Here is a 25000-nt window from a genome sequence, read left to right as displayed (position 1 = left end):
GAAGAAGTGCTCTCGAGATGAAGGAGAAGAGAGATGCATTGGCTAACCGCTTATCTTGGAGAGAGAGAGAGAGAGAGAGAGAGAGAGAGAGAGAGAGAGAGAGAGAGAGAGAGAGAGAGAGAGAGAGAGAGAGAGAGAGAGAAATGAAGAGATAAAAAGGGAAAAAGAAAGAAAAAAAAGAGAAAAGAAAAGAAGAAAATGAGTAAAAGGAAAAGGAAAAGAGGAGAAAGAGGAGAGAGAGAGAGAGAGAGAGAGAGAGAGAGAGAGAGAGAGAGAGAGAGAGAGAGAGAGAGAGAGAGAGAGAGAGAGAGAGAGAGAGAGAGAGAGAGAGAGAGAGAGAGAGAGAGAGAGAGAGAGAGAAGCAAGGTAAAATATAGCCATCGTACCTGACCATTAACACACAAGAGGAAGAGGAGGAGGAGGAGGAGGAGGAGGAGGAAGAGGAAGAGGAAGAGGAAGAAAAGAAGAGGAGAAGAAAGGGAACAAGAAGAAGGAAGAGACAGAGGAAGAAAAGATAAGAGAAAAAGTCGACAAGAAAGAAATAACGAAAGGAAAAGAAGAAAAAGAAAATGGTGATGAAAAAGGGAAATGAGAAAATAAGGAAAATAACAAAAAATAGAGATGAAAGGAAAGAAATAACAAAGAAGGAAAAAAATTACCGGTCAGAAATTACGAGAAAAATATTGACAAAGAAGTGAAAAGATAAGAAGAAGATGAAATGAAGAAGAAGAAGAAGAAGAAGAAGAAATGAAGATGGAATAAACAAGAAGAGGAAGAAAAAAGAAAAAAGAAGAAGAAGAAGAACAAAAAGAACAAGAAGAAGAACAAAAAGAACAAGAAAATGAAGATATTGAAGAAGAGAAAGAAGGAGAAACAGAAGAAACAGGAGAGAAAGATGAAGTAGAAGTAGAAGAAGAAAAGAGAAGAAAAAGAAAAAAGGAAAGAGAAGGAGGAAAAAGACGAAAAAAGAAGAGGAAGAAGAAGAGGAAGAAGAGAAGGAAGAAGAAAAAGAAAAGAAGAAAAAAAGAAAAAATAATAGAGAAAAATAAGACAAAGAAAAACCGTACAAATAAAAGATACGGAAGACAAAGAAAGACAATAGAAAATAAAGAAAGAAAAAATTAAGAAAAACGAAGTAAAAAGCAAATATCAGAAAGAATAAAAAGACACAAACAAAGGATATTAAACGGAAGAATAACAACAACAAGAAAGTGAAAGAAGAACATGTATGAAGGAAGAACAGAACATTTGATAAAGAAGGTGAGAAGCAAGAAATAAAGAAGATAGGAAGAAGGAAAAAACAAAAACGTATTGGATAAAAAAAATGTCTGCCATGTTTCGAAGGAGGACGAGAGAATGATAAAGAAGAAGAGGAAGAGGAAGAGGAAGAAAAGAGGAGAAGAAACCGTGAGAAAACAGAAATGAGGATAAGAAAAAGCGATAATGATGAAAAATAAAGAAAAAGCGAGAAAAAGAAATAAATAAAAATATAGAAACGGTTAAACAGAGAAAAACGGAAAAAGGAATAGGAGGAGGAGGAGGAAGAAGAGGAGGAAGAGGAAAATGAAGAGGAAAACGAAGAAGACGAAGAGGAGGAACACGAAGAGGAAGATTAAGATGAAGAGGAAGACGAAGAGGAATAGGAGGAGGAAAAGGAAGAAGAGGAAGAAGAAGTGGGGACAAGCAAAATGGAATACAGATCTACAACACACACACACACACACACACACACACACACACACACACACACACACACACACACACACACACACACACACACACACACACGTTTGTTTCCTCTTCTCATAATCGTTTTCATTCACCATCACCATTACCGCCAACACTCACCATCATTGCCTGTCGCGCTAAACTGTTTCTTACCTCCAATGCACGGGGTCAGGACGCGGGCACAGCGGGTGAGTAATGACTGATAGGAGGAGGAGGAGGAGGAGGAGCAGGAGGAGAAGGAGGAAATGGAAAAGAAAGAGGCAGAGGAGGAGGAGGAAGAGATGAGAACGAGGATGAGACATAAAATAACAAAACGCAAAGAATGATAAGGAAATAAAGGATAAAGATGAGGAATTAGAAAATATCCTCTGTCACGCGATCGTCTTGTATAGGAAGGGACCAAATGGAGTGGTCAGAGTGCGTACGTGATCCCGTGTACCTTGGTTCGAATCCCACCGCAAGTCGCTCACAATTTTCAATCATGGCCGAGTGGAAGATTACCCACATGCTGCCAAGATCTTCAGTCAACCCTAACCAGCGATTTTGGTCAAGAGGAGCACCGGGGGGCAGCATAGACCAAGCAAGTGTCATACATCACGGCAGACACTATAAATAAAATCCGTCTGCTCCACTGACAGACTGGGGCCATCCACCGTTCTTTTAATTTTCTTTCTCTCTGCTTTTTCTTCGTTAACTCTTTATTCATTCACTTAAGGAGAAGAATATGAGAGTTGAGAGAGAGAGAGAGAGAGAGAGAGAGAGAGAGAGAGAGAGAGAGAGAGAGAGAGAGAGAGAGAGAGAGAGAGAGAGAGAGAGAGAGAGAGGAAGGGTGGGAGAATAGATAGAAGAGGAGGAGGAAGAGGAGGAAAAGAGAAGAGGAGGAGGAGAAGGATAGAAAGTACAGAGAAAAAGAAACACAGGGAGAATATATAAAAGGAAAAAAAGGAGGAAAAGAGGGAAGAGGAAAAGGGGAGAGTAAAATGACAAGAAATAAAGAAAAAAAGAAAAAAAGGAAAATAACAACAGATGCAGAGAGAGAGAGAGAGAGAGAGAGAGAGAGAGAGAGAGAGAGAGAGAGAGAGAGAATTCTTGCTTTCCTTCTTGTTTTCTATTTGTCCTTTCTAGTCTTTTTTTCGTCTTCCTCCTCCTCCTCCTCCTCCTCCTCCTCCTGAGCCTACCGTTCCCATAGTTTGCACGTAAAAAGTATAAAAATAAACCCAAAATAAAATCATCTACACAGCCATTGTCAGGCTCATTACTTTCAAGGGCGCTGTCCGTTGCCGAGAGCGCCTTCACGCCCTTCACACCGCGGCAGGAAGTACCATTTGACACTGACACGACACACTGACACCGTCCACTTCAATGCGTCCTTTCCCAAGCCGTGAAGGAGAATAATAAACGCCTCCACAGATATATATAGTTGTATATATTCACTTGCTGCATCACGTGAACTCAACATTGTCCCATTCTCGCCCTTCGTCGGTATGGGATAGGTAACATTGTCGTAGGTTAGTCAGTCGTTGCATCCTTTGAACTCGATAGTCAGTTCCTGGATCCTGTGAACTCGATATCGCCTTTTTTTTATTTTACACCAGAGGAGTCAGTTCAAGGGCACAAAAAAAGGAAACAAATGTGAAAAAAAGCCCGCTGCTCACTGCCTTTCTTCAGATAACAGACAACAATTTTTTGCTGTCTGTCGATCCATCGCGTTCCACTTTTTTACGGCAAACTGTTTATCCTCTTCCTCTTTGACCTCCTCCTCCTTCTAATCCTTCTTTTTCTTCCTCTTACTTCCTCTTCGACCTCCTCCTAATCCTTCTTTTTCTTCCTCTTACTTCCTCTTCGACCTCCTTCTAATCCTTCTTTTTCTTCCTCTTCCTCTTCTGTCTCTTTCTCATAATCTGTTTTTCTCTTCTTCATCACCACCATCACCACCACCATCACCACCACCAATACCATCATCACCACCACCATGACGACCACCATCACCACTACCACCATCACCACCAGCACCACTATCACCACCAAACACCGACACCATTACCATCAACACTTACCATCACCACAACTACCACCACCACCACCACCACCATCACAGGACAACACCATAACTTCATTTCCATCTCATTTGTAAGCGAGCGAGACGGGGGTGGGTGGGGGGAGGGGGGGTTGAGAGAGAGAGAGAGAGAGAGAGAGAGAGAGAGAGAGAGAGAGAGAGAGAGAGAGAGAGAGTAACAAAAAAAAAACTAATGATATTGTTCGTTCGTGTTTTCCCGCTGTAGTCGCTCTGAGAAGGGCATCGAAACCCAATCACCTCCGTCTAAACAGTTTTCGAACGCTCAAAAATAAGGTTCGCGTTCGCCTGTACGACGCTCATCTTTTTTTTATTGTTGTTGTTGTTATGATATTTTCTTCCTGATCCGACTTTTTCCTTTCTCTTTTTCTTCTTAATTTTTCCTTCGTTTTTTTTCCGTTATTATTCTCTCTCTCTCTCTCTCTCTCTCTCTCTCTCTCTCTCTCTCTCTCTCTCTCTCTCTCTCTCTCTCTCTCTCTCTCTCTCTCTCTCTCTCTCTCTCTTTCTTTCTTTTCTTTTTTTCTTTCATTCTTCCGCTTATTTTTTTCTCTCTGCTTTTTTCTTCATTCTTTATTCATCTACGTCATTCTTTCTTTCCTCTTTTGTTTCGTTTTCTTTCTTTTCTCTTTTTTTTGGCACTCAAGACTCACTATATTTGTTTCCTCTCTCTTCTTTATCTCCTTTTTCATCTACTTCTTTTTTTCTGCTTTCCTTCTTATTTCTTATTTTTGTCATTTTTTTTCTATTGCTCTCTTCTTTCTTCCTTATAATTATTCTCCTCCAGCTTCTCCTTTCTCTGCCTTTTCTTTCTTCATCTCTATGTTCATCTACTTTTATTTTTCCTTTCCTTCTTGTTTCTTATTTCTGCTCTTTACTTTTCCTATTCACCTTTTTCTCCTTACTCATTCTTCCTCCTCCTCCTCCTCCTCCTCCTCATTACTCTATATCGTCATCATCCCATTTTTTTTTTATTCTCCTTCACTTTCACTAACCATCACCATCACTTCTTACTTCTCTCCTCCTTCTCTTCCTCTTCCTCGTCTTCCCTCTCCTCCTCCTCCTCCTCATACCTGACCTTCTCCCTCCTTATTACAGGCAGCGGCGGCGTCAGGTGGAGTCAATCAGCACGTCACCCGATCCGACAGTGATCAAGGACAGGTGTGCGACGCGGATGCCACAGGTAAGTCCCGCCGTGATTGTCCTGGGCCCATACTCCCAAATCCTTAGAGGCTCACACACGTACATTCGATGAGGTAGAGGTTGTGTTAGTATTTCCATGGGTAGTTATGAGCCTAGTGATAGTTTGACAAGGCTTTGGTAGAGGTTGTGTTAGTGTTTCCATGGGTAGTTTTGTTATGAGCCTAGTGTTAATTTGACAAGGCTATGGTAGAGGTTGTGTTAGTGTTTCCATGGGTAGTTTTGTTATGAGCCTAGTGTTAATTTGACAAGGCTTTGGTAGAGGTTGTGTTAGTGTTTCCATGGGTAGTGTTATGAGCCTAGTGTTAATTTGACAAGGCTTTGGTAGAGGTTGTGTTAGTGTTTCCATGGGTAGTGTTATGAGCCTAGTGTTAGTTTGACAAGGCTTTGGTAGAGGTTGCGTTAGTATTTCCATGGGTAGTGTTATGAGCCTAGTGTTAGTTTCACAAGGCTTTGGTAGAGGTTGCGTTAGTATTTCCATGGGTAGTGTTATGAGCCTAGTGTTAGTTTGAGTTTGGTAGAGGTCTCTCCATACTAATTCTTCATGGACTTAAGAAACTGCTGTAAACATAAATTGATTCGTGTGGTAAAGAAACTTATCCTGAGTGCGGTGGTGTTATGAGAGTGCAGAAGAGTAAGAAAGGAAGGCCATGTGTAGGTATAGCGTGTGCTCACATCTTGATTTTACTCTTATTGTGGCAAATATTAAACGGTGCAAGGGAAGGCAATCTGCTCACTTCCCCAGGAGATGGGTTCGATTCCCGGGCGGAGTGGAAAAATTTGGGCGGCTTTTCCGATACCCTACGCCCCTGTCCACCCAGCAGCTAGTGAATGGGTACCAGGTTTTAATCGGGGGTTGTGTCCCGTCTCCTGTAATTCTCCCCGTCTCCCATAATTCCTTCCTCTTCTGTCTCTCTCCGGCATAATGACCACAGATGTTGCGCCGACTAAACGAAACTTTCCAAACTTCCCGAGAGATGGACAGTTTTACCCGTGAATTAGTGTGTTGCTTTTCCTTAATGTTATTCTTCAAGTTCTCTCACCTTATTTTCTTGTGTGTTTGCCTTCATGTCATCGGCCTTTGTTATCCTTGTCCTTTTTTTGTATATATTTTCTCCTCTAAACTCTCTCCTTCATTTTTTTTTTGTGTGTGTGTGTGTGCGTTCATCTTTCTTTCTTTCCCTTTGTTTTCCTTATGTCTTATTTTTGTTTATATTTTCTCCTCCTCTCTCCTTTATTTCTTTATTTTGTGTGTGTGGGTTCATCTTCCTTTCTTTCCCTTTGTTTTCCTTATGTCTTATTTTTGTTTATATTTTCTCCTCCTCTCTCCTTTATTTCTTTATTTTGTGTGTGTGGGTTCATCTTCCTTTCTTTTCCCTTTGTTTTCCTGCTTTCTTATTTTGGTTAACTGTTTTTCCTTCATTCTTCTCTTCATTTTCCACATTTTTCTTACTTTCTCCCTTTTGCCGGGTTTCCTTGCTTCAGTAATCATATATTTTCTATCATTTTCTGCTTGCTTTTTTTTATCAATTATACGATTATCTCACACTTTCATGCCTCTAGAGTGAACGATGGCCCCGAACACACTCAAAAATAAAAAAATAAATAAATAAATAAACGACAAAAATTAATAAAACCTACAAATTAAAAAGTATCATCAAATCCATATCGCTGCTGGTGATGCTGGTGTAGATGGTGATGGTGGTGATGACGACGATAGGGGTGGTTAGGACTCGCTGTGGAGGTGGTAGCAGTGGGTGATGGGAGGGGGTGTTGATACTGGCTGGTGGTAGTGGAGGGATGGTGGGGGGGGGAGGGCCCGGTGGTAGTGGTGGTGGTTGGGGGATAATGGTGGGAAGGGATGGTGATGGTGTGTGTGAGTGTGTGTGTGTGTGTGTGTGTGAAATGGTTAAGAGTAAGTGCAAGGAGGAGGAGGAGGAGGAGGAGGAGGAGGAGGAGTATGAAGGAAGAGGAAAATTGGGGAAGAGGATTAAGAGGAAGAGGAAGAGTATTGAATGGAACCAAAGAAGCAGGCGAAGAAAAAAAAGAGGGAGAGGAAAGGGAGGATGCAAATTTAAAAAGAAGAAGAAGAGGAAGCAAATTTAAAAGAGAAGAAGAAGAAGAAGACGAAGAGGAAGCAAATTTAAAAGAGAAGAAGAAGAAAAAGAAGAGGAAGCAAATTTAAAAGAGAAGAAGAAAAAGAAGAGGAAGCAAATTTAAAAGAAAAGAAGAAGAAAAAGAGGAAGCAAATTTAAAAGAGAAGAGGAAGAAGAAGAGGAAGCAAATTTAAAAGAGAAGAAGAAAAAGAAGAGGAAGCAAATTTAAAAGAAAAGAAAAAAAAGAAGAGGAAGCAAATTTAAAAGAGAAGAAGAAAAAGAGGAAGCAAATTTAAAAGAGAAGAGGAAGAAGAAGAGGAAGCAAATTTAAAAGAGAAGAAGAAGACAAAGAAGAAGCAAATTTAAAAGAGAAGAAGAAGACGAAGAGGAAGCAAATTTAAAAGAGAAGAAGAAAAAGAAGAGGAAGCAAATTTAAAAGAGGAGAAGAAAACGAAGAGGAAGCAAATTTAAAAGAGAAGAAGACAAAGAAGAAGCAAATTTAAAAGAGAAGAAGAAGACGAAGAGGAAGCAAATTTAAAAGAGAAGAAGAAAAAGAAGAGGAAGCAAATTAAAAAGAGGAGAAGAAAACGAAGAGGAAGCAAATTTAAAAGAGAAGAAGAAGGCGAAGAGGAAGCAAATTTAAAAGAGAAGAAGAAGAAGACGAAGAGGAAGCAAATTTAAAAGAGAAGAAGAAAAAGAAGAGGAAGCAAATTTAAAAGAGAAGAAGAAAACGACGAAGAGGAAGCAAATTTAAAAGAGAAGAAGATAAAGAAGAGGAAGCAAATTTAAAAGAGAAGAAGAAAACGAAGAGGAAGCAAATTTAAAAGAGAAGAAGAAAACGACGAAGAGGAAGCAAATTTAAAAGAGAAGAAGAAAACGACGAAGAGGAAGCAAATTTAAAAGAGAAGAAGAAGAAGACGAAGAGGAAGCAAATTTAAAAGAGAAGAAGAAGACGAAGAGGAAGCAAATTTAAAAGAGAAGAAGAAGAGGAAGCAAATTTAAAAGAGAAGAAGAAAACGAAGAGGAAGCAAATTTAAAAGAGAAGAAGAAAAAGAAGAGGAAGCAAATTTAAAAGAGAAGAAGAAGACGAGGAGGAAGCAAATTTAAAAGAGAAGAAGAAAAAGAAGAGGAAGCAAATTTAAAAGAGAAGAAGAAAACGAAGAGGAAGCAAATTTAAAAGAGAAGAAGAAAAAGAAGAGGAAGCAAATTTAAAAGAGAAGAAGAAAACGAAGAGGAAGCAAATTTAAAAGAGAAGAAGAAAACGAAGAGGAAGCAAATTTAAAAGAGAAGAAGAAGACGAAGATTAAGCAAATTTAAAAGAGAAGAAGAAAACGAAGAGGAAGCAAATTTAAAAGAGAAGAAGAAGAAGACGAAGAGGAAGCTAATTTAAAAGAGAAGAAGGAGAAGACGAAGAGGAAGCAAATTTAAAAGAGAAGAAGAAGACGAAGAGGAAGCAAATTTAAAAGAGAAGAAGAAGACGAAGAGGAAGCTAATTTAAAAGAGAAGAAGAAGACGAAGAGGAAGCAAATTTAAAAGAGAAGAAGAAAAAGAAGAGGAAGCAAATTTAAAAAAGAAGAAGAAAACGACGAAGAGGAAGCAAATTTAAAAGAGAAGAAGAAAACGACGAAGAGGAAGCAAATTTAAAAGAGAAGAAGAAGAAGACGAAGAGGAAGCAAATTTAAAAGAGAAGAAGATAAAGAAGAGGAAGCAAATTTAAAAGAGAAGAAGAAGACGAAGAGGAAGCAAATTTAAAAGAGAAGAAGAAGACGAAGAGGAAGAAATAGGAAAAAAAAAAAAAAGGAGATAAGGGAGACGGAGAAGGAGGCGGCTGTTAAGAGTAAATTGGGTGAATTAATTTAGTGTAGGAGTGTACGAGGAGGAGGAGGAGGAGGAGGAGGAGGAGGAGGAGGAGGAAGAGGAATGTACAAAATGGTCTACTGTAAAAGACTTTCCCCTCCTTGTCTTTTTCTTCCTCTTTTATCACATTTTCCTTCTTCCTCTTTTTTTTTCTTTTTTTGCTCTTTCATTCTTCCGTGACCTGTTTATAAGGATAGGCATTGTTGTGTGTGCGTCTGTGTGTGTGTGTGTGTGTGTGTGTGTGTGTGTGTGTGTGTGTGTGTGTGTGTGAGGGAGGTAGGGAAAAAGAAAGAAAGAAAGAAAGAAAAAGAGAAAGAAAAAGAGGAAGAGAGAAAAAGAGAGAGAAAGAGAGAAAGAAAGAAAGAAAGAAAGGGAGATAGACAGATTGAAGTAAAAATAAAACGAGAAAAATAAAATAAAAAAAGAAAGGATAAAAGAAAAAAGGAAAGAAATTGAAGGAAAAAAAAAGAGCGAAAACTGTGTGTGTGTGTGTGTGTGTGTGTGTGTGTGTGTGTGTGTGTGTGTGTGTGTGTGTGTGTGTGTGTGTGTAAAATTGAGTTATTTTCTTTTTCTTCTCCTCCTTTACCTTCTTTCTTCCCCCTCTTCCTCTATTATCACGTTTTCCTTTCCCCTCCTTCTTTATTCTCAGTAATTAAGCAAACGTCCTAATTCTCTCTCTCTCTCTCTCTCTCTCTCTCTCTCTCTCTCTCAAGGTTACGAATATATAAAAAGAAAAAAAAGGAGAGAATAATATTGAGGAAGAGGAGGAGGAGGAGGAGGAGGAGGAGGAGGAGGAAGAGACAGTGGAGGATGAGATAAAAGTAGGTATGGAGGAAAAAAAAGACGAGAGAGAGAGAGAGAGAGAGAGAGAGAGAGAGAGAGAGGGGGTGGAAGCGAGGGAGTGTAGATAATTGTAGAAAGAGAAGAGGAATAAATTAAGGAAGAGGAGGAGGAAGAGGAGAGGAGGGGAAAAACAAATAATAATAATAATAATAATAATAATAATAATAATAATAATAATAATAATAATAATAATAATAATAATAATAATAATAATAATAATAATAATAATAATAGGAGAAGAAGAAGAAGAAGAAGACGAAGGGGGAAGAAGAAGAATATAAATAGAAGAAGAAGAAGAAGAAGAAGAAGGGGAAATGAGAAGATACAGATGAAGATGATAAAAAGATGAAAAATGAAGATGGGAAGATTAGAAAACGGGAAGAGGAAGAAAAGGAAAAGAGGAAGAAGAGGAAGAGAAGAAAAAATACCCAAAAAAGAAAAGGAAAGGAAGAAAAGAAAGAAGGGAAGAAGAAGCGAGGCGGATAGCGGAAAGACGAAGTGGATAACGCTGAGGAGGAGGAGGAGGAGGAGGAGGAGGAGGAGGAGGAGGAGGAGATAATGGGAGGAGGCCGTGACAAGGGATACATGGGGAGGAGATGAGAATGGACGTCAGGGAGAGCTTATCAAGTCTCCTCCCTTCTCCCTCTTCTACCCTTCCTCTTCTCTCCCTTCTCCTTCCTCCTTTTTCTTTCCTTCTTTCCTCTCTTCTAACTCTCTATTCTTTCTTTTCCTCTTCCCTCCCTTCTCCCTCCTCCTCCTCCTCCTCCCCCCTTTCTCTCTTTCTCTTCCCTCCCTTCTTCCTCCTCCTCTCTCTCCCTTTCCTTCGTTAATCTACAATTTTCTCCTTCGTTTACTTTCCTTCCTTCCACTCTCTTCTCTCTTCTCATTTAATATTCCTTCCCTTCCTTTTTCTTCCTCCTCTCTTCCTCTTCCTTCCCTTCTTTCCTCTGCACCTTCTTCCTCCTTTTACTTTCCTTCCTTCCTTCCTTCCTTCCATCTCACTTCTATCTTCTTATTCGATATTCTTTCCCTCCCTCTTTCTTCCTCTTCCTCCCTCCCTCTCCTTTCCCTTCCTTTCTTCACCTCTTTCTTCCCCCTTTTCCTTCCTTTCTTCCTCTCTTTTCACCTCTGTATTTTTTCATCTTATTCTCCTTCTCCAGTTTTTATTCCTCCTTGCCTTCTATTGTCGTCTTTTTCTTCTTTTCTTTACACTTTCTTCTCTTTCCCTCCTTCATCTTTCTCTCATCTCTCTTCTCTCCTCATATTCTTTCCTCTTACACTCCTCTTCCTCTTCCCCTTCCTCCTATTCTTCCTCTTGTCTATACATTTGTTATTTCACTTTTCCTTTTCTTTCCTCCACTTCCTTCATTCATTCGTCCTTCACTTAATCTTGTTTTCTCTTTCTTCTCCCTTTTCCTCTATGTCTCCTTATTCTTTTCCTCATTTTCCTCCTCTTCTCCTCATTTATTCATTCCTCCAGTACTCTTTCTCTCCCTTCCTTAACCTTCCTTCCTTCCTTCTTTCCTTCCTCCGTATCTCTTTCGTTTCTCTTTCCTCCTTTTATTTTTTTCCTTTTGTTCTTTTCCTCATTTTCCTCCTCTTCTCCTCATTTATTCATTCCTCCAGTACTCTTTCTCTCCCTTCCTTAACCTAATTTCCTTCCCTTCCTTCCTTCCTTCCTCCGTATCTCTTTCGTTTCTCTTTCCTCCTCCCTCTCTCTCCTTCCTCCACCCACGCCTCCGTCACCTCCCTGTATCCCTTCCTTCATTTCCTCCTCTCTCTCCTTCCCTTCCTCCCTGTCTCTCTCCCTTCCTTCCTCCCTTCCTTGCCCTCTCCTCTTTCTCAAGGTTAGTAATACAACCGCTGACACCACCACCACCATCACCACCACCACCACCACCACCACTACCACCACCACCACTATTACTACCACTACCACCACCACCACCACCACAAGTAATAATAATAAGTAAAGAAGACCTCAAGATTACTATTACCATTACTACTATTTTCTCTACTTTTATTTCAACTTTCACCACTGTATATACTTCTACTACTACTACTACTACTACTACTACCACTACTACCACCACCACGACTACTACAACCAACATCACCACCACCGCCACCACTATTACTACTACTGCTATTACTACTACCACTACTACCACTACTACTATTACTACTACTACTACTACTACTACTACTACTACTACTACTACCACTACTACCACTACTACTACTACTACTAGCTCAAACAAGGCTCCTATTACAAAACTCATTCTCCTAATAGCACCGCTCCCAACTTTAATATATATAATGACGATGGCAAAGAAATGATTATAAGTAGTAATTAATCTACTTGTGTGTACTGCCACGCGGGCTAAAAGGAATTCCTGCCCGGACGAAAGAAAAATTAAGAGAGTTTAATCGATGAGGCTTTTTATTTAATTTATTTTCTCGTTCTCGTTGGGTCACGTGTCCAATCTATATATATTAATTAGAATGTGGAGGTGGATAAAGATGTGGAGGCCAGGTGTGGGTGTGGGTGTGGGTGGAGCGAGGTCTTTATATGTATGTGTGTGTGTGTGTGTGTGTGTGTGTGTGTACATTCTCACAGCTATCACTAACACTGAAACGATCACAAACATCAAAGCCACCAGTTTACCACCATCACCACCATCACCACCACCATCACCACCCCCACCACCACCATCACCACCACGGAGGGTCTGACAGAGGCAACTTGTGTCCACCTCATTAACGTCCTCCTCCTCCTCCTCCTCCTCCTCCTCTCTTCCTCCTCCTCCTCCTCCTCAGCCTGATAGTCTACAAATTTGTGTGGCAACATTTAGAGAGGGAAGTAGTAGTAGTTGTAGTAGTAGTAGTAGTAGTAGTAGTAGTAGTAGTAGTAGTAATAGTAGTAGTAGTAGTAGTTAAGTAGTAGTAGCAATAGTAGAAGTAGTAGTAGTTGTTGTTGTTGTTGTTATTGATGTAATTCTTGTTTTTTTTTTTTTTGTTTTCCATTCCGTTTTTTTTCTACTCGTCTTGATTCTTCTATTTTCTTCCTTTTTTTCACTTTTTTTCTCACTTTTCTTGTTTCCTCATTCCTCTAAGTTTTTTTTTGTTTGTTTGTTTTGTTTTCTCTTGTTTCGTCTTTTCATTTTCCCATCCTCCCATTTTCCCATCTTCCCATTTTCCCATCTTCCCTCTTCCCATCTTCCCTCTTCCCATTTTCCCTCTTCCCAATTTCCCACTTCCCAATTTCCCTCTACCCAAATTCCCTCATCCCATCTTTCCCTCTTCCCATTTTCCTCTTCCCATCTTCCCATTTTCCCATCTTCCCTCTTCCCATCTTCCCTCTTCCCATTTTCCCTCTTCCCATCTTCCCTCTTCCCATTTTCCCTCTTCCCATCTTCCCTCTTCCCATCTTCCCTCTTCCCATCTTCCCTCTTCCCATCTTCCCTCTTCCCATTTTCCCTCTTCCCATCTTCCATCTTCCCATTTTCCCTCTTCCCATTTTCCCTCTTCCCATCTTCCCTCTTCCCATTTTCCCTCTTCCCATCTTCCCTCTTCCCATTTTCCCTCTTCCCATCTTCCCTCTTCCCATCTTCTCCCTCTTCCCATCTTCCCTCTTCCTCCCATCTTCCCTCTTCCCATCTTCTCTTCCTCTTCTCCCATATTCCCTCTTCCCATTTTCCCTCTTCCCATCTTCCCTCTTCCCATATTCCCTCTTCCCATTTTCCTCTTCCCATTTTCTCCTCTTCCCATTTTCCCTCTTCCCATTTTCCCTCTTCCCATCTTCCTCTTCCCATTTTCCTCTTCCCATTTTCCCTCTTCCCATTTTCTCTTCCCATCTTCCCTCTTCCCATTTTCCCTCTTCCCATTTTCCCTCTTCCCATCTTCCCTCTTCCCATTTTCCCTCTTCCCATTTTCCCTCTTCCCATCTTCCCTCTTCCCATTTTCCCTCTTCCCATCTTCCCTCTTCCCATCTTCCCTCTTCCCATTTTCCCTCTTCCCATTTTCCCTCTTCCCATCTTCCCTCTTCCCATTTTCCCTCTTCCCATCTTCCCTCTTCCCATTTTCCCTCTTCCCATCTTCCCTCTTCCCATCTTCCCTCTTCCCATCTTCCCTCTTCCCATCTTCCCTCTTCCCATCTTCCCTCTTCCCATCTTCCCTCTTCCCATTTTCCCTCTTCCCATTTTCCCTCTTCCCATCTTCCCTCTTCCCATTTTCCCTCTTCCCATTTTCCCTCTTCCCATCTTCCCTCTTCCCATTTTCCCTCTTCCCATTTTCCCTCTTCCCATTTTCCCTCTTCCCATCTTCCCTCTTCCCATTTTCCCTCTTCCCATTTTCTCCTCTTCCCATCTTCCCTCTTCCCATTTTCCCTCTTCCCATTTTCCTCTTCCCATCTTCCCTCTTCCCAATTTCCCTCTTCCCATCTTCCCTCTTCCCATTTTCCCTCTTCCCATTTTCCCTCTTCCCATTTTCCCTCTTCCCATTTTCCCTCTTCCCATCTTCCCTCTTCCCATTTTCCCTCTTCCCATCTTCCCTCTTCCCATTTTCCCTCTTCCCATTTTCCCTCTTCCCATTTTCCCTCTTCCCATCTTCCCTCTTCACATTTTCCCTCTTCCCATTTTCCCTCTTCCCATTTTCCCTCTTCCCATTTTCCCTCATCCCATTTTCCCTCATCCCATTTTCCCTCATCCCATTTTCCCTCTTCCCATTTTCCCTCATCCCATCTTCCCTCTTCCCATCTTCCCTCTTCCCATCTTCCCTCTTCCCATTTTCCCTCTTCCCATCTTCCCTCTTCCCATTTTCCCTCTTCCCATCTTCCCTCTTCCCATTTTCCCTCTTCCCATCTTCCCTCTTCCCATCTTCCCTCTTCCCATTTTCCCTCTTCCCATTTTCCCTCTTCCCATTTTCCCTCTTCCCATCTTCCCTCTTCCCATCTTCCCTCTTCCCATCTTCCCTCTTCCCATCTTCCCTCTTCCCATTTTCCCTCTTCCCATTTTCCCTCTTCCCATTTTCCCTCTTCCCATCTTCCCTCTTCCCATCTTCCCTCTTCCCATTTTCCCTCTTCCCATTTTCCCTCTTCCCATTTTCCCTCATCCCATTTTCCCTCATCCCATTTTCCCTCATCCCATTTTCCCTCTTCCCATTTTCCCTCATCCCATCTTCCCTCTTCCCATTTTCTCATCTTCCCATCCTCCCATTCTCCTATCTTCTTTCCTCTCATCTTTTCACCTTTCCATTTTCTAGGAAGGGAGAAACAGATAAAGAAGAAAAGGAAGGAAGGTAGAAAATATGAAGGAAAAGGAAGGAAGGGAGAACAGGTAAATAAAAAGAGGAGAAGGAGGAAAACAACGAGAGGTAGAATGATCAGGAGAATGAGGAAGAGGGAGAGAGGAGGAGGAGGAGGAGGAGGAGGAGGAGGAGGAGGAATATATAGAAATCAAGTACAGGAACAGAATAGCCGAAGAAAAGAAGAAGAAAAATATGTTATGAATCTCTCTCTCTCTCTCTCTCTCTCTCTCTCTCTCTCTCTCTCTCTCTCTCTCTCTCTCTCTCTCTCTCTCTCTCTCTCTTTCTTTTCTTCTTTTTTCTTTTTCTTTTTTTTTCTCTTTCTTTCCTTTCTCTATTCCTTCTCTTATCTCTCTCTCTCTCTCTCTCTCTCTCTCTCTCTCTCTCCATGGTCACAGGGTTTCATGGGCACTGATAATTGATGGATTTTGGCAACTTTGAAGCAATATTAATTTAGAAGTTGATGAAACAATAGTTAGTGGAGGTGATCGCGGTGGTGGTGGGGGTGATAATGGTGGTGGTGATGGTGGTGGTGGTGGTGATAATGGTGGTGGTGGTGGTGATGGTAGTCTGGGTTCAGTTCGTTTGTGTGTGTGTGTAGAGAGAGAGAGAGAGAGAGAGAGAGAATGATAGTGGTGTTAGTGGTGGTGATGTGGCTAACTAGTATTCATCACCACCACCACCATCACCACAACCACCACCACCACCACCACCACACTAGAAATCACGGAATGCAAATAGTTTCAAGAAGAGGAAGAGGAAGAGAAGGGGAAGGAGGAGGAGGGAAAGGAACACGAAGAAGAAGAGGAAAAAGAAGAAGTAGAAGAAGAAGAAGAAGAAGAAGAGTGGGGACATAGTAATGAGGGAAGGAGAAAGACGAAATAAGTTAGAAATAAAAAGGAAACTAATGAAGAAAGAAAGAAGGTCGTGAAAGAAGGAGAAAAGGATAATAAGGACAAGAACGATGATGAAAAGGATAAAAATTGAGGAAAATTAGAATGGAGGAAAGGAAGAGGATGAATATAAAAAAGAAATAGAAAAATATCAAAGAAAGGAGATGAAGAGGAGGGGAACGAAGAATGGGGGACGAAGAAGAGGAAAAAGAAGAGTGAGGAAGAGGAAGAGGAAATGAAGTAAACTGAAGAAAAGAGGAAAAGGACGAAGAAGAGGAAAAAGAAGAGTGAGGAAGAGGAAGAGGAAATGAAGTAAACTGAAGAAAAGAGGAAGAGGACGAAGAAGAGGAAAAAGAAGAGTGAGGAAGAGGAAATTAAGTAACCTGAAGAAAAAGAGGAAGAGGACGAAGAAGAGGAAAATTACGAAGAGAATCAAGAGGACGAGGAAAAAGAGGAAAATGGGGAGGAGGAAAAGGAGGGAAAAGAAGACAGGAATGAGGAGGAGGACGAAGAAAGAAGAAGAAAAGAAGAGGAAGAGGAGGCCGAGGAAGATAAGAAGAAAATGAGGATGTGGACGAAGAAGAGGAGGAAAAAGAAGACGTATATAAGGAGGAAGAAGAGGAAGAGGAGGAAAATTAGAACGATTATGAGGAAAATGATGAAAATGAAGAAAATACCAGAGGAGAATAATCAGGAAAACGAGGAAGAAAAAAAGTAAAACGAAGGGAACGAAGAGGATGATGAAGGAGAGGAAAATAGAAAAATCGAGAAATGAGGAACAGAATGACGGAAGAGAAGAAGAAAAAGAAGATGAAAGACGAACCTGAAGAAAAGAATGATAACGGGGAAGAAGAAGATGAAGGTGAAGAAGAAGAAGAAGATGAAGAAGGAGAAGAAGAAGAAGAAGAAGATGAAGAAGAAGAAGAAGAAGAAGAAGAAAAAGAAGATGAAAGACGAACCTGAAGAAAAGAATGATAACGGGGAAGAAGATGAAGAAGAAGATGAAGAAGAAGAAGAAGAAGAAGAAGAAGAAGAAGAAGAAGAAGAAGAAAAAGAAGAAAGGAGGAGGAGGAAGAAGAAAATTAACGAAAGAACAGAGACGGAGAAGAAGAAAAAAAAAATATAGAAAATAAAACGGGAAAAGGAATAAGAAAAGAGGATAAGGAAGAAATAAAAAAAGAATAGAACTAGAAGAAGAAAAATATAAAAAGAAAGGAGAAATGGAGAAGAAAGAAGAGAAGACAACGAGGACTGATCAATAGACGAAAAAGAAAAAAAAATGAAGCAAAACAACAACAACAACAACAACCAGGCCAAGCAATTTTCCCCTGACCCAAGTGAAGTGTTGACCTTCGTGCATAACAAGCGGGTTCGGGACGCGTCGCAAACGTGTCCTGAGCTTGTCTTGAACGTGTCGCGCTAAATTAATGATTCGGCAAGACAAGGGAAGTGAGACGCGGGCCGCCATCAACCTTGCAAAATCTCAACACCGCCTCTTGTCACGACTGGAGGAGGAGGAGGAGGAGGAGGAAGACGTGGAGGAGGAGGAGGAGGAAGACGAGGAGGAGGAGGAGGAGGGTTCTAAAACATTACATCTCAGAAGACAAAAAGGACGGAAAATAGAATGAATAGAACGAGGAGGTAGAAAATTAAGGGGAGGACAAGAGGGAGAACAGTGAGGATGTTGAGAATGGCAAAGATGATGATGAGGAGGAGGAGGAAGAAGAGGAAGAGGAGGAGGAGGAGGTGGGGTGACTAGAAACATGGAAACATGGAAATGCAGGCAACAGAAAGCCTATTGGCTCATTACGAGGTCGCCCGCTTGTGTGATTTAATCTGCTCGACCGCCACTTGGGGCTTGATGAGCAGATGAAAGCACCTCGATATTGAGGAGCAGATGGAAGCCCCTCGTTATTCAGTTTACTCCCGACGCAGCGAAATGACGGTCGATTCTATATTTGAAGGAGTTGATGGTATTCGCATTTTCTACTTCTGAGGGAAGATTGTTCCAGTGGCGGATGACTCGGTTTGAAAAGAAACTCCTTCCAATGTCTGTGTTACATCGACTCGACTGAATGGGTAAACCGTTATTTCTAGTTCTTGAGTTGGTTTGCAGTTCAAAGAATTTGGAGTAATCGACGTTATTGAACTTTTTCAGATACTTGAAGACTTGAATCATATCCCCTCGCAGGCGTCTTTTCTCCAATGTAAAGAGATTGAGTTGCTTGAGTCGTTCCTCGTACGGTTGAGCCCTTAAGGTTGGAATAATCTTTGTGGCGCGTCGTTGAATCCTTTCCAGTAAAGCAATGTCCTTTCTGTAATTAGGAGACCAGAACTGTACTGCATACTCGAGGTGAGGTCTTACCATGGAATTATACAAGGATAGCATCACGTCTGGTGTTTTACACTCGAAGTTCCTCGCTATGAACCCGAGCATAGTGTTGGCTTTGTTGTATGCTTTTTTACAGTGATTCGCGTGTTTCAGGTCACTGCTGATAGTGACTCCAAGATCCTTTTTCTCCTGCATCGCCTGCAGAGGTCTCCCATTCATGATGTATGTGTGGTTACTATTTTGGGACCCAATGTGCATGACTTTGCATTTGTCAACATTAAAAGACATTTGCCATTTTTCCGACCATTCGATAATGTGATTGAGGTCTTTCTGAATGATTTCGCAGTCGGTATTTGTGAGGGCCTCTCCACCCACCTTGGTGTCATCAGCAAATTTCGATATTGTGGATTTCAGTCCTGATTCTAGGTCATTGATATATATGATAAAGAGGATGGGTCCCAGCACTGACCCTTGAGGCACTCCACTAGTGACTGGAAGCCAATCGGAAGGCTGTCCGTTGAGTAGTACTCGTTGTTTTCTCTTATCCACGCGATCAGATTGGCTCCGATGCCCGCCGAGTGCAGTTTCTTAAGGAGTCGCTCGTGCGGTACCTTGTCGAAGGCTTTCTGAAAGTCCAGGTATATAACATCACTGGGGATGTGGGCATCCCAGTTCTTATATATACCTTGGAAGAAGTCTAATAAATTCGTTAGGCAGGAGCGCTTGTTTCTGAAGCCATGCTGGGTGTCGGAGATTATATTATTGTTTTCTAGAAATTTAACAAATTTATCTCTAGTAATCTTTTCGAGTATTTTTCCTGCCACTGATGTCAAACTTATGGGCCTGTAGTTTAATGCAACGCTTTTGTCCCCTTTTTTGAAAATCGGTGTTACGTTCGCCATCTTCCAGTCTTCCGGGACCTTGTTTAGTTTAACTGACCGGTTGAATATGTTAGTGAGTGGTTGAAGTATTTGTTGCTTAAGCTCTTTTAATAACCGCGGGGACAAACTGTCGGGTCCCGTTGACTTGTTCGTGTCGAGTTTGTCCAAGTACTTTATTACTTCTTGGTCGCATATTGTGTCAGTTTCCAGGGGCGTGATCTCACTCGGCGGGTCAGGGCCCTCGGGAATGGTTTCGATGTCCTCGACTGTGAAGAAGAGATATAGGGAAGGGAAGGAAGAATGATCAAGGAAAAAGGAAGGAAGGAAAATAAGATACACCACAAAAGGAAAGAGATAAAAGTTAAAGGAAATAAAGAAGGAAGAGAGAAAAGATAAAGAAAATGGAAAAAAGAGAAAAAATGAAGGATAAAAGAAGGAAAAGAGAAAACATAAGAACGTAAGGAGTCTGCAAGAGGCCGGTTGGCCTACACAAGGCTGCAGAAGGAGGAAAAGGAGGAGGAGGAGGACAAAAAGAAGAACGAAAAGAAGAGAAAGATGCTAAGGAGGAGAAAGAGAAGGAGGCAAACGCGAAGGAGGAGGAGGAGAAGGAGAATGCGAAAGGAGGAGGAGGAGGAGGAGGACGAGAAGGAGGAGGAGAACAAAAAGGACAAGAAGAAGAGGAAGAGGATGTTAAGAACGGGAAAAAGATGACGAAAGCGAAGGAGATGGAAGAGGAGGAGAAGAAGGAGTAGAAGAAGATGAAGAAGAAGAAATAGAAGACGTAGAAGAAGTAGAAGTAGAAGAAGAACAAGAAGAACAAGAAGTAGAAGAACAAGAAGAAGAAGAAGAAGAAGAAGAGGAGTAGGAGGATGAGGAGGATTCTAAAACATTGAAGGCCTCGTCGGAGCTAAGCAGAAAACGGCATACAGGAACCCTTTGTGACGGAGGCTCAGCGCGCGGGCTCTCTGCGGCGACGGACACAGCGGCAAAACTTTCTCAAAATGTCATCAATACTGCAGGACTTCCGAGCGTACCAGGGAGGGAGGGAGAGGGAGAGTCGGAGGAAGGAAGGGAGATAAGCGTGCATATAGAAACAAGAGGGAGAGAGAGGAAATGGGACAGAGGAAGAGAGGGAGGAAGGAAGGGAGATCGGGGTGAGGAAAAGACAGAGGAAGAGTTAGAGGGAGGAAGGAAGAGAAATGGGCTTGGGGGAGTAGGAAGAGAAGCAAGAGGGAGAGAGGAAGGGAAGAAGGGAGATAAGGGTGGTGAGAGAAGCAAGAGAGGGAGGGAGGGCGGGAGGGAGATGCAGGTTTAGGAAGAGAGAGAGGAAAAAAAAGGACATGGGTAATGGAAGTAATGAGAGAGAGAGAGAGAGAGAGAGAGAGAGAGAGAGAGAGAGAGAGAGAGAGAGAGAGAGAGGACTAAAAGAAAGGAAAAAGAATAGGATGAAAGGAATAAGGAAATCATATAGGGAGAAAAGGAAGGAAGCAAGGAAGGAAGGAAGGGAGGGAGAAAAGATGAAGGGAAAAAAGGAAAGAAAGAGAGAAAAGAAGAGATAAAAGGAAAGGAGGGAAGAATGATCGAAAAAGGAAGGAAGGAAAATAAGATACACCACAAAAGGAAAGAGAGAAAAGTTAAAGGAAATAGAGAAGGAAGAGAGAAAAAATAAAAGAAACGGGAAGGAAAAGAGGAAGATAAAGAAAATGGAAGAAAGAAAAAATGAAGGAAAGAAGGAAAAGAGAAAACATAAGAACGTAAGGAGTCTCGTGTAATCCTAACCCAACCTTATCTCACTATCCATGAATTTATCCAACCTCTTCTTGAATGTATCTATGGTATTGGCACCCACAACATGACTGTCAAGTCTATTTCATTCGTCCACCACTCTATTAGTAAACAAATTCTTGCCTGTCTTTTTTGAATCTGAATTTATCTAACTTAAATCCATTGCTACGCGTCCTACCTGGTTCTTTAACAACCAAAACCCTATTGACATCCCCTTTAATAAAGCCCTTCATCCATTTATAGACTTTGATCAGGTCTCCTCGCAACCTTCGTCTTTCTAGAGAGTGTAGATTTAACTGCTTCAGCCTGTCTTCATAAGGCAAGTTTCTCACCCCCTGAATCATCTTTGTCATCCTTCTCTGTATAGATTCTAACATCTTGATATCCATTCTATAGTAGGGGGACCAGAACTCAACCGCATAATCGAGATGAGGTCAACTAGTGCTAAGTAAAGTTTAAGGATGACTTCAGCGCTCCTATTGCTTACGCTCCTTGAGATGAAACCAAGTACTCTGTTCGTTCGATTTTTAGCTTGAATGCATTGAGCCCTAGAACGGAGGTCAGCGCTCACTAAGACTCCTAAGTCTCTCTCACGCCCAGACCTGCTTACAGGAGTGTCATTTAAAGAGTAATTGTGTGAGTGGTTATTTCTACCTAGACTCAGAATGCTACACTTCCCGACATTGAATTCGATCTGCCACTTCCCCGCCCAATCATATAGTTTGTCAAGCTCATCCTGGAGAACGCTAGCGTCCCTGTCTGATTGGATTACTCTACCGAAGGGAGCGAAGATGAAGGAAAAGAGAAGACAGAGGCCGGATATGAATAACGACGGAGAGGAAGGAAAAAGGGAGTGGAAAGGAGAGAAAGAGAGAAAAAAAAAGAGAGGGAGAGAAAGAAAAATGAAGAGGTAGAAAGAAAGAGAAAGAAAAAGAAACAAAGGAAGAAAAAAGAAAAGAAGCGAAAGAAAGAGAAAAAGAAGAGATTAGAAAAAAGGAAAAAGAAAAAAACAACACTAAGAAAATAAAGAAGGAAGGAGGAGAGGAATACTATTAGAAACAACAGAAAAGATAGGAAAAAGATAAAAGAAGAAAATAAGCAAGAAAACATTGGCGTGTGTGACTTAAGCTTAATGAAAGACGAAAGGAAAGAAGGAAACACGGAAAGGATGAAAAAAAAAAATAAAGCAAAGTAAGAAAACAAGAAAAGAGGAAAGAAGGGAGGAAAGTGAAATAAGCTAACAAGGATAGAAAAGGAGATGGAGAGAGCGGGAAACAAAGAGAGATAAAGAAAGAGAAAGAAAATGAAGAGAAAAAAAGGAGTAAAAAAAAGAAAAGAGAAGCGAGAGAAAGAGAAAAAGAAGAATGATTAGAAAAAGGGAAAGAGAAAAAAGAAAACTATTGAGAAAGTACTGAATAGAGAAAAGAGAATCAACAAAAAGGAAGAGGAAGAAAGGAAGGAGGAGGGAGAGGAGGAGGGGGAGGAATAAGGTGATGTATGGTTATCAAGAGGGACACCACTCCATCACCACTCCATCACCACCCCATCACCACCCCATCACCACCCCATCACCACCCCATCACCACCCCATCACCACTCCATCACCACCCCATCACCACCCCATCACCACTCCATCACCACCCCATCACCACCCCATCACCACCTCGGAGTGAATACAAGAGTCACCACACAACCACCACTACCATCACCACTACGTCACTGCCACCACTACCACCATCACGACCCATGCCACCACCACTCCCACTATCCCCACCGTATCACACCACCACCACCACTTAAAAGAAATATGTCTGCTTAGTGCATTCATCAACACCTCTTACAAGTCTCCCTTCATTCCCCCCTTAGCTCAAACGTTTTGGCGCGAGGTTCGTGTTCATCTTCTCTTTCCTCTCTCTCTCTCTCCTTTTCCTACTTTTTATCTCGGGTTGTTTTCTTTTCTTATCTTTTTCCTCTTTCTCCTTCTTTCGCTCGTTCTTTTAATTATTTTTTCTCTTTTTCTTCTCCTCCTCCTCCTCCTCCTTCTTCATCTTCTTATTTGCTTTTTTATGTTTCATCTCCCGCTTCGTATTTCTTAATTTCCTTCGCATTTGTTTCCATAAGTTCTAATTCTTTTTTTTTTTTTTGTTTATTTGTTCCTGTGCCATCTTCTAAGACTTATTGATTTTTTGTTTATTTACACTTTTCACTGCTTTGTTTTCTTATCTTTTTAGCGCATGTTTTTGTTGTTGTTTTCTGTTATTTTTGTGTATATTTTCTTCATACATTTTTTTTCATATTTTGTCTTCATTTTCTTTCTTCGTTTCCTTTTTTTCTTGGATTTTACTTTTCACTGATTTATTTTCTTCTCTTCAAGTCATGTTTTTGTTGTTGTTTTCTGTTATTTTCGTATATTTTCTTCATTCATTTTTTTTCATATTTTGTCTTCATTTTCTTTCTTCATTTCCTCTTTTCTTGGATTTTACTTTTCACTGATTTATTTTCTTCTCTTCAAGTCATGTTTTTGTTGTTGTTTTCTGTTATTTTCGTGTATTTTCTTCATAATTTTTTTTTTCATATTTTGTCTTCACTTTCTTTCTTCATTTCCTTTTTTTCTTGGATTTTACTTTTCTCTGCTTTATTTTCTTCTCTTTAGCTCGTGTTTTTGTTGCTGTTTTCTGTTACTTTTGTGTATAATTTCTTCAAACATTTTTTTCATATTTTGTCTTCATTTCAAGTGCTACATGTTAAATATTCGCTTGGTAATACATTTTCCCCGAGTATTTCTTGTTTCTATATAACATTTTCACCACCAACGTTTTCCAGGTAATATTTTCCTAACTTTAATACTGCCCTTCTGTTAGCCTCTTATCAAGTGCAACGTTCCTCCCGCTTTTAAATACTTGCCTGGTAATACATTTTTCATTTCGGTCATATATTGTTTCTGTGTAATACTTTCCCTTCGTTTTCCCCAGTAATGTTTTCCTAGTTGTAATAATTACCTATTTGTCTTTTGAACTCTTTTCCTAGTGTTATTTCCTTCGTTTTCCCAGATATTGCTTTCCTAATTGTAATACTTTCCCACTCTTAGTCTTTTTCCAGTGTTACATTCCTCCAGCTGTTAAATATTCGTTTGGTAATTAATTTTTTTCTTCTCGATCATTTCTTGTTTGTATATAATATTTTCACCTTCCACGATTTCCCAAGTAATGTTTTCTACTTGTAATACTTTCCTAGTGCTACAAATCATCGAGCTGTTAAATATTAAGCCTCGTAAATGCAACTTTCTTTTCTCCATGTCAATCCGAGTTTGTATATAATATTTTCACCTTCCACGATTTCCAAAGTAATGTTTTTCTACTTGTATTACTTTCCTAGTGCTACAAATCATCGAGCTGTTAAATATTAAGCCTCGCAAATACAACTTTCTTTTCTTCATGTCAATCCGGGTTTGTGTATAACATTTTCACCTTCCACGATTTCCCAAGTAATGTTTTCTACTTGTAATACTTTCCTAGTGCTACATTCCTCGAGCTATTTAAATATTAAGCCTCGTAAATACAACTTTCTTTTCTTCATGTCAATCCGGGTTTGTGTATAACATTTTCACCTTCCACGATTTCCCAAGTAATGTTTTCTACTTGTAATACTTTCCTAGTGCTACATTTCTCGAGCTATTTAAATATTAAGCCTCGTAAATACAACTTTCTTTTCTTCATGTCAATCCGGGTTTGTGTATAACATTTTCACCTTCCACGATTTCCCAAGTAATGTTTTCTACTTGTAATACTTTCCTAGTGCTACATTTCTCGAGCTATTTAAATATTAAGCCTCGTAAATACAACTTTCTTTTCTTCATGTCAATCCGGGTTTGTGTATAACATGTTCCCTACGTTTTCCCAAGTAATATTCTAATAATTGCAATACTGTCCTTCTCTTAGACTCTTATCAAGTGCTACATCTCTGCCTTGATATTACAGACCCCAGCGACCTTTCCCCCCTTCAACGCCCTC

The 25000-nt window shown here is 40.7% G+C and overlaps 1 protein-coding gene and 1 long non-coding RNA gene across 3 annotated transcripts in view; one reads left to right on the top strand and one right to left on the bottom strand.

The window, feature by feature from the left end:
- Positions 1 to 25000, bottom strand: part of LOC127005621 (uncharacterized protein DKFZp434B061-like) — a 69735-nt gene that overhangs the window by 39538 nt on the left and 5197 nt on the right. The window lies entirely within an intron of this gene.
- The window catches only part of LOC127005622 (uncharacterized), an 85186-nt gene that overhangs the window by 60052 nt on the left and 134 nt on the right, over positions 1 to 25000 (top strand). The window contains exons 2-3 of the long non-coding RNA XR_007758757.1: positions 4898 to 4982; positions 24968 to 25000. The exon at positions 24968 to 25000 is cut by the window's right edge and continues 134 nt beyond it. This is a non-coding gene — a long non-coding RNA (uncharacterized LOC127005622). The remainder of the gene's footprint in view (positions 1 to 4897; positions 4983 to 24967) is intronic.

This window comes from Eriocheir sinensis, chromosome 30 (genome assembly GCF_024679095.1).
Source record: "Eriocheir sinensis breed Jianghai 21 chromosome 30, ASM2467909v1, whole genome shotgun sequence".
NCBI lineage: Eukaryota > Metazoa > Arthropoda > Malacostraca > Decapoda > Varunidae > Eriocheir > Eriocheir sinensis.
This window is presented reverse-complemented; position numbering and strand designations above follow the sequence as displayed.